Source organism: Coloeus monedula, assembly GCF_965178545.1.
Source record: "Coloeus monedula genome assembly, chromosome: 16".
Lineage (NCBI taxonomy): Eukaryota > Metazoa > Chordata > Aves > Passeriformes > Corvidae > Coloeus > Coloeus monedula.
In genome coordinates, this window is record NC_138796.1 from 3665051 (window position 1) to 3681195 (window position 16145).

Sequence of the window (16145 nt, forward strand, 5' to 3'; positions counted from 1 at the left end):
AGCAACCACCTCTGAGGATGTCCATTTAGATATTCTGAATTGCCCCCCAAAAATGCTATTACCTGATGAACAGACCTGTGGCTCTATTCACATTTATTTATACTACTTTCTTCAGTCCTATTTTGAATCTTTTTAATGCATTCTGGCTCTTGGGCAATATTCTGTGTTGTGCTGATGAATGGGTCCATTTTTTCATGTGGTTCATTTTCAGCACCTTGATCAGCTGATCTTCATCTTGCATAAAGAAACACAAGTTCTGGGGGCCAGACTGATCTGTGGAGCAGCAGGTTCTGAGACCATTGGCTTCTCATCTGCAGCTAAACAAGGCAGAGATCAATAACTAATTAACAATCCTCTTTATGGGCAAGTGTTTAGACTGAGAAAAAGAGCCATGGCATGTAAACACCCGCAATTCCCCAGTCCCATGAAAGGAGGCACACACACAACTCCTTCTCATATTTGTGTTCTGTGTTTGTCAATACAAAACTATCAGACCAATGTCCATGGCAAAGGAAGTGCAAAAATAGAAGTGATTCATTTTCAGACGCATATAAATATTTCTGGGGGGAGAAAACACCCCAACATTATCTGTCCATCCAGCTCAGCTTAAATCCCTAAAATCAAAATAAGGTTATGGGAATGTTGAGGGGAAATAGGACACAGTAAAAAAGAGATACCTTGTTGTGGCTATTTAATTGAAAAGCAGGTTCCACCTGCATCCTTATAGCTAAAGCGAGTTTATTCCTGCTTTTTCACCAACTGATGGAGCTCTTTACTGAGTGGTGTCTAGCAGGGATCAAGGTGATACTATACCTCTTTAGAGAGGCAGCCCTCTCCAAGGATCTGTTAGTGTCATGACTTGCCAATGATGTATTGCTCTAAAAATGGTGTCATCTACAAAAGAACAGGTCCTGAAGCAGATTTACCCCTAATTACAGGAAGGAAGGAACAGGAGAGGTATGCAGATACCAGAAGATTCATCTTGCCAAAATAGAAAGTGTGTTGCTGCAAGCTGGAGAATTTAAATGGTGATGCTTTGGGAAGAGTCCCATGCTAAACAAATACCTCCTCTGCAATAATCAAGAATTAGGCTGGAAAAATGCAGATATCCGAAACCATAATGTATGTGGTTTTGTAGATAAGACATTTACTTCCAGCCAGAGAGACTCAAAATACCTTTTTACTTCATCTTCTAATATAGCACAGCGTCTCACATTGAATCTATGACTCAGTATCGTACAATCACATCCTGCCTTTATTAGGTAATTAGTCCTAAGGAGCAACTGGAGAAGTCCCACTACCCTCTGGTACTTCTCAGGTTTCCTGCATTTGTCACCTGAAGATGCTTATTTGCCATCCTGTGCTACTGCTAATTATCATGATTTTTTATACCAGGCATTTGCACTGGGTTGTTGTGTCAGTCTAATAACCATGGTGCTCCCATGCAATGATACACAAGGGTGCACAGCTGAGAGGGTTTTATGCATTTTCTCCATTTCAGAGCAGAAGACTTATAAAATGGTTGAAATAACTCTACAGCCTTAGACAAGTCATTTAAATTAGTAGCAAGCCCAGGGGAAAAAAAAAAACCAAAAAGACAAACAAGCAGTCTAAATCTCAGCTCCCACTCTAACCAGAGAACAACACAAATGTACCTCTGTATTGGTTCATTATTGTGTATCACATAACCACCAGTACATTGTCTTTGAGAGCTGAGCATAGTAGGCATTAAGTTACTAAATGCTCTTATCATAAAACAGATATTGTAGTCCTCAGGTTTCCTCTGTTAATCTGTTTGTTTTGCTGTATCTGGAGGATAAAAAATGTGGGAGTATGAAACATTTATCTGTTAATTAGCAATTATAAAACAGTAATGGAGCTTATGTGTTTTAAAATATGTAAGACAATGTTTGCTTTTATGCTTTCTTTGGAAATATCATAAGGATTGAGGTATATTCTGTAAATAATTTAAAACACTATCTGAAGAGATAGGTGTAATCAAATGAAAGACAAAAGTCTATGCTGAAAGTTGACCTTTTTAGCAAAGCTGGGTGTGTTTGTATAAGCACAAATGTCTTCGTGCCAGCTTCAGCATTAGGACTTGCCTAATTCATTTAAACATATGCAAATGAATACAAGGTGTCAGGCTATGCCAGCTAATCGCTCAATGAGTTGCATTTGTCAGCAAAATTTCCTTTCAATACCCTTTCCCTGCTCCACTGATAAGAGAAGTTTTTGTTCTTTCTGTACACAGAGGGTTGGAGCATTTAGGGTATCTCAGTGCTTACTTGATGGGGTGAAACCATCATCATCATGGGGGAAAAATGCAGAATAAATCAGCCTGCAGAGTGATTTTGATTGACACGTGGTGGGATCATACATCTGAAGTTTAACCTGGCAGAGTTTCTGTCCCTTCTGAGCCACAAACCCCTGTCAGCTTCATGCTGCAAAGCAACACCAGACAGAAATCCCCACGCTGAAAAATTTACACTGAGCCAGCAGGAAACTGAGCCATTTGCAAGTGTGTTCACCAGGGAGAAGCTAAAAGGAGAGGCCACGTTCAGAGGAGGATTTCTGTGTCCTGATTTCATTGAGAGCAGGATTGCACTGGTAGGGGAAAGGCAAGTCCTGCGAGGCTTCCAACTGCAGCTGGAGCTTGAGGAGACAGAGCTGCAGAGGGACAGGGATGCAACAGCAACATAAAACCCCTTTCTTGTTAAAGGGATATCCCCTGGCCTTTATCACCAAGGTGTATCTGTGGTTTTATTTCTTACTGTCAGCTGATAGACCATGTCTGAGAAGTGGCCTTTAAGATTCTCTTCCCAAACACTCAAAGAGGATGAGTAAATGTGGAATAGAACTGTAAGAGTACATTTTCTAAATCTGAGTAGAGGAGTGCCCAGGTGGAACTGGGCTCGTCAGCTTGGAAAAGAAAAACTGGGGACACAAAGGGGATTCAAGAAAGCCATGGGTGGACTTGGCCTCCAAAGTGACTGCAAGCTCTCTTAATCTCAATCAGTTGGCCTCACAGCAAGATATGGGCTCGCTGACGTGGGCAGCTCTGCTCTGAGGTTCCTGTTTCTTTGTAATCTCATCATTATTTATGGTGAGATAGGACTTCTGCAATGATTTTTTGTCTCTCTTCCACATTTGGGGGGGGGGGGGGTGTGCTGTGAAGCACCAAGGTCTTTGTGTCTAGGAAGGGCTCCAGTGAATTGCTTTGAACTGCAGAAAAACTCCCTCATGGAAGGCTAGAAAAGATGTGGGTGATCTCTGAGATGATGAGCTTACTCAGGAGCTTAAAGTTTATGGTGAAGATGTTGAGCTGGCACAAGCAGCGACCTTGGGAGGGAACAGAAAGACACTGAGGAAGTGAGGTGCCAACCTCCATTATTTCTGAAACTTCCTTCTTTGCCATTTCCTTCATTTCCAGATCCAGCTACCAGCGTAAGGGTAGCTTTGATGAATTTTCCAAGCACACAGCCAGATACTCTCCTACAGAGAAACAGCAGGCTTTAATGGCAAGCCAGAAGGAGCTGCCTTCCTTGCCATTAATGCCACCTGAGGATCGAAAACCCTCGGAGTAAGTCTAGAGGGATGCCAGCCAAAGCGTCCTATTGTTTCAGAAAAAATGTGCCTGTCATTAAAGCATGGCAGGGAAGTGCTTCCATTATCTCCTGGAGATATTCCTCCCTTCCCATTGCCACTTCCTTCCCATCACCACCCTGCCAAGTTCCTGAAGAAGCAGACACTCCTATAACACCCACTGTTCTCTCAGCCTTGGTGCTATTTGTATTAATCCCAATATTAATTGTCACTATTAACCCCGGGGGAGTTGGGAGGGCAGTTTTCGAGCCAAAGCAATGCCAATGCCATCTCACTTCTGCAGGGAATTTCATGTCCATCCATCAAAGGCAGCACAAAGAGAGAGACTTTAGGAGGTCAGATGTTGAAAAACCATGAAAAGCTTGCATTTCCCTGCAGTACTCTGAGCTCTATTCACCTCCGTACTCTGCACCTTCTCTCAACTGCCCTGTATCATGGCAACCAGCTAATGGGACTGTGCCTTAATAAAAATAAGCTCTGCAACCAGAAATAAGTGAATATTAGATATTTTCCCTCATTTGTGACTCTCAACCTTGCGGGGGTTTTAGGTGGTTTTTTTTTTCCTGTTCCTGCTGCTTTTCTCCTGAGGCTCTACCAGGGGTTCAGACCCGAGCAAGCTGGACACAACTTTCAAATAAAAATAGCCAGCTTATCTCTCAAACAGATTCAAACAGATTTTTTTTTTCTAAATTGGAGGTTTGGGGGAGTCCTTTGTCTTTTGGATCTGAAGTCCAGATTGCCCATCTTGTGAACCTTGTGTCACAATGACATCCCAAGTGTCCTGGGTGCTCCACCTTGGAGGAGTTTCTGAGGAGAAGCACTTATGCTTGCTCATTTGAGAGACCTCCCAGGGCACATGGGACACCACTCATACTTTACTGCAACACACAACGCTCTGCTATCAACAAAACTGTGTGTTGCTAGAAACAAAACAAAAAGAGAGACTAAAAAAATAAAGTTAGCTTTGTGGAAGGAAGTTGCTAGTTAAGAACGTGGCTGTTGGAAACAGGTGTTAATCTTTACTGGCTTGGTCCCTGCAGGAGTCACACAAGGTTGCCAAAATGTCCCTCAGCTTCTTGTAATGTCATTGCCAGCCGCACAGAGAGTGCAGTGACTTCTCCTCCCTCCCCTGCCCTGAGAGACACAGAAGAAATAAAGGGGGAATATATTTGGCATGGAAGTCCTGCCTCGGGAAGTGCTGGCTCTATCTGCCATTGCCCGTTGCAAACAAGAACAGCAGGGGCTGCAGCTCAGCTGCCAGATTAACCCAACAACAAACTGCTAACACCAGTTCTAGCCCATGTAGGATTTTCTGAGGCCTGACCACATTACCTGTCCCAAAGGAAGGCCTTCTCCTTCCTCTGCTCTAACACACCCCACAAATTTGGCAGCGCTGCCCCATGGTCCTGCAATCCTGTGGGAAGTTCCTGCTGGTGGAAGAGCTTCAGTGAGCTGAAATGCACTCCAGGCTGGGTGCAGAGCCCCAGCCCCCAGACAGACCAACCAAAGATTTGTGGAGAAGTGGTGGGATTGGAGTGGTTGGGATTGTTCTGCATCATGCACTGGGACCATTGCATTGTACTGTACAGGGGGAACCTTTGGCATCATACCAGACTTACTCCCACTCTTTCTGTGCAGGTATTAATAATAAAAATGGCAAGAATTGCAGTCCCTTCCCTGCTCTCCCACTGTAACAAGTGAGTCTGATTTTCAGACAATATGACAGCACTCCCAGTTACCTTGTGAACAGACCCAGCCTGCAGCTGTGGCTGACACAGCAGCTTGAGCATGCAGCACACGCAGCTGTAACAGGTACAGCAGCCATGTGTTATCCTGCTTCTGGTCTTGGGCAATTAAACATCTGCTTTCCACAGGGAAATAATCTTTTTTGTGTAAGCCTAAGGGAAAGGAAGCTGGCTTATTTCATTTTTCACACCGTGCATTTACTCTTCATTAAAATAGATTACAATTAAGGCAGCCCAGCATCACTCAAGCCATTCCTTTCCACCAATAATGACAGGTGGCAACTTTTGATCACTGGCCACTTCGATTGCCAAACCATCAACCTTTTTGCCTGTTCATTCAAAGAGCCTTTGGGGAGCTACCAACTCATGTGCAAGCTCCAAACACTCCCATGGTACAAATTCACATCCCAGCTTCTTTGACCCACTTCTAATCGTTGCATTCAAATCATTATTTTTAGATTATGCACTTTAGAAAAATAGCCTCTATGCAAGGCAGAAAAGCCAAACTGAAGACAACTTGCAAATTCCAACCACCTCACACTACAGCAATGTCCAAGAGAGAGGCCACAGAATCAGAGAATAGCTGAGTTTGGATGGCACCCCTGGGTATCAGCCAGTCCAATCTGAACGCCTACGGGCACCTTGGCTAACAGATACCATAAATATAAATCTGCAAGGACAGAGCAGAGAGTTGTTGCTCAGAATTTGCAGGGGGATTTTAAAGCTGAAATGTGATGTGCACTTAGCTACAGACTTCCAGAAAAAACAGGGGTATCCTTGTAATAATTTGTCCATTCAATTTGTTTGGGGTATGCACATATGAGCCCCAGTCAGTCAGGACACGGGAGCCAAGTGCACACAGATTTTTATGCCCTGTTCTAATACCCATTCCCTGTTTACTGCTGCAGCAAACCAAATGCAATTTCTCATGTGTTTGTCCAACGTGAACACAAATCTGGCCTCTGAACTTCCCTGGTCCATTTTGAGCCGTCTTTAAACTTCAGTGCCTGTCTCAGACAGGTTCCCCCACTCTCCCCAGGTTTTCCACTTTTTGCACATTTAGCACATTTCCACTTGCAGTTTTGCCTTTTTCCCAGTGCAGTCAAGTGTGTTTTCAAGCAGCTGGGGGTTCACTGGTACACACGTGCATTTTACACATTTTGAGACTTCTAAGCCAAATGAAGAGAAGCAGCAGTTTGGCTCCCCCTGAGCCATCACACGGGGCTGGAGCAGACCCAAGAGGGTGTGTGTGCATGTGTGAAAGGAAGGGAGAGCACTAACGAGCTCAGGTTGCATCCAAGACAAAACAGTTACTCATTGCCAGAAGCCAGTGGCTTTGCCTACTTGAGGAATTCCCATCTCTAACTTTTGCAGATAAAAAAACCCCTGTTGCATTTAGCCAGCCCCTCATCATCCTCTCATTTATCAAACACAAACAACTGTCTCTAACAAGTCAACCAAAGCATACAAGGAAATGCAGCATTCCCAGCTCTTAAACCTATCGGTTACAAGCAAAGAGACAGTGGCTAAACAAATAGAGGAGTAATCTTTCAGAGGAATTGGCTTCCTATCTATTCTGAGAGTGCCTGCAAATGCAGCAGTGATTTATTAACCTCTATTGAAGGACAGAGCTGTTAATAAAAGTTCACCTACAAAAAACACACAAAATGTGGATATCCACACATGACAAGTTCCTGAGATTCCCATTTAGCCCAAATCAGCACAGCACAGGGCATAAGCAATTGCATCTATTCAAATAACGTGCTTAAGTCCCATTGGTTTCTTTTATTTGAAATAAAGACCTAGATCCAGAATAAAACAAGAGCACTTTTCATGACCTAAGTTCTTAGAGCCGGCAGCTTCATACAGTTAAAGTCATGTTCAATGTTACTGCATTAGGAACCAAGTCAAAAAGGAGAGGTCAAGAAGTAGTACCCACACTTGCAAAGATCTCTCATGTATTATGGCTTATTTGCATTTGCATAAAAACCCAGGTTTGGGATATTTTTCATGTCCACTGGCCTAAATTTGATGTAGTTCAAATGAGAGCAGAATCTGGCTTTGTTTTAGTGAATGTGTTGAGTGTATGATCTCTTAGGACTCAATATTCTGGGTAATTATGCTTTTGTGGAGAGCAGGATGTTGCATGAAGGGCTCTCTTCATTAGTTTACAGACTTACTTTTTAATGCTTGAAACATTTTAATAGTGCTGAGGACCATAAAGCTGTTGTGGCAATTAAAAGAAAATAGATTATATTTTTAAGTAAGGTACCAAAAATCATACTATTCATGCCTGCCAAAAATAGCAGCTTTGGATTTCTCATAAGAATTTCAGTACTGAAAGAAGGGGAAAAATGTCAGAGCAATCATTCCTCACTCTGGGAGTCAGTGAAAAAGCTTAGTGGTCCAGACTGTGCAAGATCCACAGTCCAGATTCCCACCACTGTGTCCCTCCTGTGCTCATTTAGACATGTGCAAAGCAGATATAAATTTCTATTGCAGCAGAGAAATATTCCTGCTTTCCCAGTTTCCAAAAGTTTAAATGACAAAACCTATTACAGGCCAGGGGAGAATCAGCCCCAGAACAGTACTTGTTTAACTGAAACGCCTCAGATATTTTGCTTTTTTCCCAGGAAGGAAAGATCACTGAGAATAGATTTTTCTTGTATTATTTCTAATAAATTCTGGTCTGAACACAATGAAAATATGCTGAAAAAAAAGACTGTTAGACTTGTCCATAAGATTAAGAAAAAGGATCCAGCTAGAAAAATTAAAGGAAATTTTAAGGACTTGTTATCAAAAATTATTTCAGGTGAATGAAGGAGCTTAAATTAGGGGTAAAGCTTTGGCAGAGATTTTTAGTTAGGTTTTCTGGTTGCAACATACAGATCCACAAGTATTCCCATTGTATTTGTCCCATGTGAGAGTTCATTAGATTGTTAAATCTATTTGCAAAAAGACACGGGGCTTTAGCTGTGCATAGACTAACAAATGTCTGGGCAATAATGATATGAACTCTATCCAATATTTGTGCTGTTTGCAGCATATTAGTAAATATCAGGCAGAATATAAGTCATTTGTCCTAAAGAAACCGATAATTTAAGACACCTAAGGAATTCCAGTGCTTTGCAAGGCAGTACATGAAGTAACATGCAACTCATGCTGTCATTATGGCTTATTTGAGGGGTTTAGATAAAGGGGAAAAATGCCAAAAGCAAACTAACACTTCAGAGGCACAGCTAAGAAATGACATGCTTTATGTGGGGGGAGGGGGTGGTAACTTTTCCCTTGCTGATTTTATTTATTTTTTCCCCAAATCTGAGTAATTATGGCATTCCATTTCTTGCACAGCCTAATGCCTGGATGTATTGCCCAGACTGTGCTGCTCAAACACATTGTCAGGACACAAACTTCTCTTTCCTAGGGCACAGACTGAGTGATCCGATCCTCCACTGTCGAATTACCCTGCTTGTGTCTGGGGCAGGTCCCACTGGAGAATACACAGGAATCCTGCAGATCAGCCAGGAAGCACTCCAGCCCAGGAGAGACTTTCCTAATTCCCTTCTGAGGCACCAGTGCCAACATAATGTTCTTGGCTTGGAGAAGTGTGAGCTCCTGATTCATTTTTATTTTTAAATTAACCACTTCACGGTGGAAACCCCAAGTCTTTCCACTCCAAGGATTGCCATTATTATTAGTGACATTTAGTTGAGTATCACATAAAGAACAGCGTTTCCTGGGGGTCAAAATGCTGTCTCAGATCCAAGCTAGAACTGCTGTTGTGTTCTGTGGGGCTGACCAGCTGGAGATGTGGAGAGATCTTTCTGCCCAGGATGAGCAGGACGAAGAGCATCCTCCCTTGATTCACGATGCCACCACTGCTCACAAAATGAAGAAGGGCTTCTGCTTGGAGGATAGATGTGGGAAGTGAATACAAAGAACAGAGGCACACAGATGGGAGGGAATGAGTAAAGGAAAGGGGAAGAGAAACTAAAAAATTTGGTGAACTCCAGTGACAGAATCTTTGTACACAGGACATGCCTAGCACAGAAGCTGCCATGCAGCAAGGGCTCCTCCTCCGTGCCTGTGTCAGACAGGTTTGGATTTGGATTTGGCCCTTCCCAGCACAGCTGAAAAGACCTGGCTTTGGTTGTATGATCCCTGGTGATAGCCCAGGGATTCATAGTCCTGCCCAAAGGTGAGCTGGTGAGCAGCCCCAGATGAAGGAACTGTCCACATCACGGGAAGATTAATAAGATGTGTCATTCCTCAGAGAGTAACTCAGCAGAATAATGGGAATATCTTCAGAAATGTCTCTTTCTTTACACCAGAATGAGCCCCCTGTGCTCATGGTCAAGCAGACCATGCTAGGCAAAATTAGGACTTGGTAATCAAGGCTTGGGCTACAATAAATCTCCCAAGGCAAATGATATCAAAATCAAAGAAGTGTGTCTACTCAGGTAGGGAAACACACATCATGTCTTGGTCTGAGTTTGGTTTTGGTTTTTTAGGGTTTTTTTTTCCCTTTGATTTCATGTCAGGGGCAAAAAGAAGAAGCAGACATCAATTCAGCAGCTTCATGAGTGTAGTGTGTCATCCTACAGCCAGCGAGGGCAGACCTGGACACGTCCTTTCCATCAGCTACTCCAGACCCTCAGTGTGGGCTTCGAGGTGCAAACCTTGGTCACTGTGAAGCCATGCTGTTCCACACAGGGACATTTTAGTATGCAGCTGACAGCTCTCACTTGCACTTTACACTACAGACGTGGCAAGTCTGCAGGCACACGAGCATTTACAACGCTCTTGGGTTACTGAGTACGCAATGGCTCATGTGTTCGTGCCATTGGCAGGCCTGGCAGAAACCCAATATCACTCCTGACTATGTGGCAACCCCGAGTTTAATGATCAAAACTGAAACAAAAAGCCCAGATAACATTAAAGTCACGTTTCAGCTCAATCTCTGTAACTTTGAACCATTAGGTCAAGGCTGAAGGTTTCCTGGGGAATTTTTCAGCAGGACAGCCACGTAGCTCACTTCAAAGCGCACGGACTTCAAAATCTCATCTTTGACAAGGGATCATTTAAAACCTGCCCAGTTGTTGTTGCAGGGCAGAATTCAGGTCTGAGGATGAAATAAACCATTACCTTTCCAACCTGCTGCACCTGGGTGCTGCTTTGCTGGAGGCAGAGACCCAGAAATTCCCTCCCCATTGCCTTTTGGGCCCATCCCCAATTTTGGTTCTCATTAACTGCCTCTCAGTAGAATGGAGGGCCCCCAACAGAGATCAGTGCCTGACACCACAGATAGGTGTAGAGGGTGGGATTCCTCTCACCTCATTTTAGCTGTCTAAAGATTAGCTATCTAGTTTACACTAGTCATCTAGTCTCCCTTTATAGTCCATGGGGAGAGATAGGCACCTTTGTGGCAAAATTTGTCAAGGGTCCTAGCTGATGAATTTAATGTGTGTGTTTAGGCCTGAATTCAGCACAGTACTTAAGCAAGTGCTTATCTTTAAGCACATGAGTGATCTGATCTCTGTTAAGTGGAGCACTTCAGCATGTTCTGAGTTTAAAGATTACCATGGGCCTAAGTGCTCTGCAGAACTGCTGAGCGTGGAGTTGGGCTTGACACATGAATCATGGCAGAGCACGAACCCAAAGCACAGCATTGAGCCTGGAAGAAAGAGGGATTTGGGGAAGGGTGATGGGAGGGAACACAATGCTCAAAGGAAAACAATGTTTGAGGGATGGCTGAAAATCCCAGGTGAATAAAAGAGGCTGGAAGGCTTAGAAACAACCCTGGGTGGGTGTCTCTGGTAGCTGTAAAATTCCCAGTGGTCAGAGCAGGTGCTCTGCCCTCCTTGCTGCTGCCACAGAACAAGGTGACATTCAGCGCAATGGAAATGCAACAAATCCAAAACCAATATAGGGAACATGGATTCAATGCAGGTGCAATGAATTTATGGACATCACCACCACAGGAAGTCACAGAGGGTTTAACAGTACCAAACAAGAGGCTGAATATTTCTGAGGATAACCAGAGAGTGACAAAAATAATACCAAGAGGGAAAATTATGGTGTGATTCCCCAGCATCCTTCTCTGGGGCTTGAGCCAGTTTCTAATGGCTAGAAACCAAGGTGCAACCCACAAGAAAATGATGAGGGAGTGCAGATAACCTCACAGCAGCCTTTGTTTGGATCTCTCACATCACTCTGAAGCTTTTTGTACCAACCACTGTCAGATTCACACTGAACTGATGTGAGTATCTGTCCCTGGGCTCCTCTTTTGAACCTTTGTATGTAAAAAAATCCTATAACAGTCTCAGCACTTAAACAAACGTCCTGAATTTAAATTTTAAACTCCAGTTTCTCCTGTAATTAATGGGTGCTGGTTGGAGCATAGGGCTGCATTTAGAAAAGGTTGACTTGATAAGGTAAAATTAGCCCAGTGAGACAACATCCATGTCTATAACATACTCTGAACTATATCCCATGCTTTCTAAATATCTGTTCCACTTCATGCTGACAAAAGTGAGATCTTAACTATGTCCTGAACTACAGAGGGAAAACATCAGCTCAGGGGGGGTCCGTATATTTATGTGTGGTCCAGGTTTTCACATATCTCTATCTGTACCCAAACCTGGATCTGTTAAAACGAGAGATCTTTCAGTTCTTTTTCTAATCTTGGTGTCATTCTGCCTACAAATTGCTGACAGACAGATGTCATGTAGGTCCCATGGAAGAAGCCAGGAGAGAGGAGGCTGCAGGTACCAAACTCATTTTAGGGAGAAAAATACCAAAGAGGCAACAAGACAAGCAGGAAACCCAAAGTAAAAAGCAGAAATTCAAATGCCACCGCAAGAATTCACTTTCAATTGCACTGTACAGTCTTAGAATCTTTGTGCAAGAATGATGTTTTACCAGTTTGAGTTTGGGACGTTGTTTTATAGCCATGTTCTCAGCACAGAGCCCTGCCCTGGGAGATATCTCTCTCCCCCTTCCAGGAGGGACAAGTGATGCAAACATCTGACAGGTGACCCTGCCTACAGCCCACATTGCAAAACATCACAAGAGAAGCACAAAAAATTACTGCTGCACTTCAAATCAGGTGTCTCCCATGCCAGTGGCTGGAACAGAACAAAGGGTGGAGAAATCTGAACTCTGAGGAATAAATTCCCTTATTTTCTTACAGGAGATCTTTGCATGACAGAGTAATTTGCCCATGAGGCTCCAAGTGGGAAACAAGCCTGAAAAACATCAGCATCTGCAGATTTTAGCTGTCTTGGTCTAAGTAGGAAAGCAGACAGGGAAGCAAAGATGATTTACCTTTTTTCGTGGGAAAAAAAAGGACATCCAAGCAGAAAGTCAGAGGAATCACCTTCCAATATTTTTTTCTCTTCTTATAGTATATTCCTTTTCTTTTCCTACGTGGGTGATAGTTACAGGAAGCTGATTGAAGATGTTTCATAGTGCATATCAGGAAATATTAATATCACCTTTTAATTACCATACAACACCCTGAGTGCTTTTACAGGTTGTGTTGAGGGGGAGAGCTTTATAGCTAAAATGAGTAATAGAGCACCTTTCAGTACCTACAGCCTTTGGAGTGCTGAGCAGAAAATTAAATTTAAAAAAAACCCCAATCGATATTTCTAACACAAATACATTGCTTCTAACTATTCTGAATTGTCCCTCATCTCTTAGTATTTTGTTTTTCTTAAATGGTCTCCCTGGAGACAAATGATTGCATGAGGTTATGGTCTTTTCCTCAAAATAGAAGAAATTGTAAGTTTTTAACTCCTCGTGCCTATGAAGAAAAACCTGAACAATGTTCCTAACAACCCAGAAGCTGATTAAAAGAAGCCCCATGTTTTGTTTTCTGTATTTATTGTCTCCATTCTCCAAGCTCATCCCATGTATTTGGATACCTGCCGGATGAGTTATGAATATTCATCGCAAATTACCAAAATGCAAAGTAAAATAAGTGTTTGGGCATTAGACTGGCAGAATCTGGATGAGTATTCGTGGGGCTTGTTGAGTACCTGGGCAGGAACCCTCGTGCTGGGGCTGCAGGGAGCAGCCACACACACCAGCACACAGGTCAACCCATGGTCACTGATTTCCAAGGGCTTTGTGTCAGCCACAGCTACCAAACTCCTTGGTGCTGACTGTGCCTTTAAACTTTATTCCTTCTGCAGAAGGTATTGCCATTGATTGATTAAAATCTTGGCTCGCTGGCCCAGGCTGACTGCAGTGCCCCACGGCACTGGCTGTGATGATGACTGCTTCAGTTCCCCACAAGGAAATGTGTGTTTGCCTCTGTGTGGAGGGGAAAAAATAACGTATTTTCCCCAGTGATCAGCAATCCACATGGATTTCTAATAATCAGAGGGCTTCCTCTGGTCCAGCAGCATGTTGTAAAGCAAAGTTTATAATGTTGAAACAGCGATTGCTGGCGGCTGTCTTCCTAATTTCTTGCCTAAGTGAAGTGCAGAGACCAATTTCCCATTTTACTGTTACCTTCAATAAAAATTAGCATTTAACTTGTCAGAAGGAGCTATCTCTCATGCCAAGCAGTGTCACAATGTTGAAAACTCTGCACTAGTATGTTTCTGTTAGCTTTTTTCCAGCAGCAGGGCAGTTCCCAGAATAAAGGAGCCAAGATTCAATTCCTTGTAATTATTGACAGACGAAACACATGTGCTTAACAAAAAGGCAGGCGTGGAAGTACAGCCCAGGGCCAAGTTTAATGGTCTATTGGTGATAGCCTGCAACAAATGGACATTTGAGAGATTTGTGCACTGCCTGTGAAATGAATGAAAGTGGATTTTTAATTATGCATCAGCTGTAGAAGTTGTTTGCAGCCAAGCCACTTTTAAGCCGGATGTTGGGAAGATCAAGATGAGAGTTTTCATCCTGGGAGCTCTTGGGTTTGGTTGAAACTCTCTTGCCACTTAGGCAAAGCCAAAGCCTTTTCTGGTGTTTACAGCTGAGGGGTTTGGATCTGCTGCCACTGTCACCTCCATGGAGATGAGCTTTTTGCTCCTGACCTCACCCCTGGCTGTCCCTCTCCTCCGTGGCTGTGAGGAATGGTCCCCCCAAGGCCCCTGCAGCTCCACAAGCTGCACAGCTCCTGGTCAGCTCATTGTGTTGACTTTGAGGAAAGTCAGCTGGACATTCCCACTGTGGCCCACAACAACAACAACTGCTGGATTCAGGCCAGGTGCCCAAACCTCCCCCCCACATCACGGTGCCCACCCTGCAGTGCCTGGGCTGGCTATTATAAATATGCATATTTTCAAATATACACAATCTTCTGACACTGCAATTAGCGGTGTGCGAGCAACGTGGGTGGGATCCATCTCATTCAATTTCAGCTTCCTAACACAGAGGTGTCACCCACCTGGGCTTTCCCTGTCATCAACAGACAGAGGGAAGCACAGCCAGAGGCTGATTCACCGCACAGTTGCAGGTTGGGTATGGTGAGCTGGCTCCTGGAAGCAGGGATAACTCCACAGGTTGTGATGGAAGTCTAGACACCCACCTGCAGCCAGACAGCCAATTCTGAGACAGTGAAGGGAGAGCAAACCCACCCTGTGTACCTGACCTCAGGCAGGCACTGATCTCAGTGAGGGGGCCTTCAATTAGCAAGATTCACAAATGTTGACAGGCACAACTGTCTGAGACAATTCTTTTGGTTCCTTGATGTCTCAGAACTGCACCCCCTTGCATCCCATCCCACTGCTGACTCCATAGCACCTGAACCAAATCAAACCAAGGGTAAGAAACTTTTGAATTGGAAGGTACTGTGCTTCTGGACATGCCTGACCATGTCAGAAGGATGGGCTTGCTAAAATATGAACTTTGATATCATCAACGCTGGTTTGACAGATAAAGAGTTTCCTCCTTCATTTTCAACCCTTTCCCTTTTTACAATCCTTAATATTAAACAGTTCTGAAAGTGTGATTTTGTTTGTCTTCAATAGGAAGGTCAGGAATCAGAAATAGGTCATATCCTGGGACCATTACTCAGGAAAAAGCTTTCTTTGACTGACCCAACTGAATTAAGGACCTCAAGATTTGGTTCTTGTGGAAACAACTGTGCTTGAACTAATGAGATAAAGATCACCCCCTCAGAGAGCCTTAAACCAAAAAGATTGTCTTAGTTTCTGTACAAATGGGGCTTCCTTGTATAAGCCCATTGACTTTTTGAGTCATTTTAAGGGATTCTGTAGGTTTCTGAAGGATTTTCTCATGCAAAAAAAACCCCCAAGTCTCTGACAGCAGACTGTGTTGAAGCTTAATCACTTCTCATCCAAAATGCTCACTAAACCTCTATTTTAGGGGGAAAAAATGCAGGGAAAAAACACAAACCAAACAGGGATAACTACATCTTCTCCTAAATGAAGTGACACCATGCATAGACTTTTCTCTCAAGTTGCTTGAAAAATTTGTCAAAACTGTAAGGTTTTGAGAAGTGTTCAGGTTTGACTGAGATCCACACCACTGAAGGAAGGGTAAAACTCTAATTGACTTTAAGAGGAAAAGGATTTGGCCATAACTGAGTACTTCTGAAAATCCCACACCACTCTTCTTATCAGTAATGTCTGAAGGGAATGTGGCAGATGCTCACAATTAAGATTCACTTCAGATGTAGATCCCAAACTTAACATAATGAACTTGATTAATTCCAGGAAAATATAATTAGGACATGTTTATAGGCATTAAGCCATTCTGATGAAAGAAATATTTTTCAGCCTTATGAAGAACAAGTCATAACAGACTAGTGCAGGT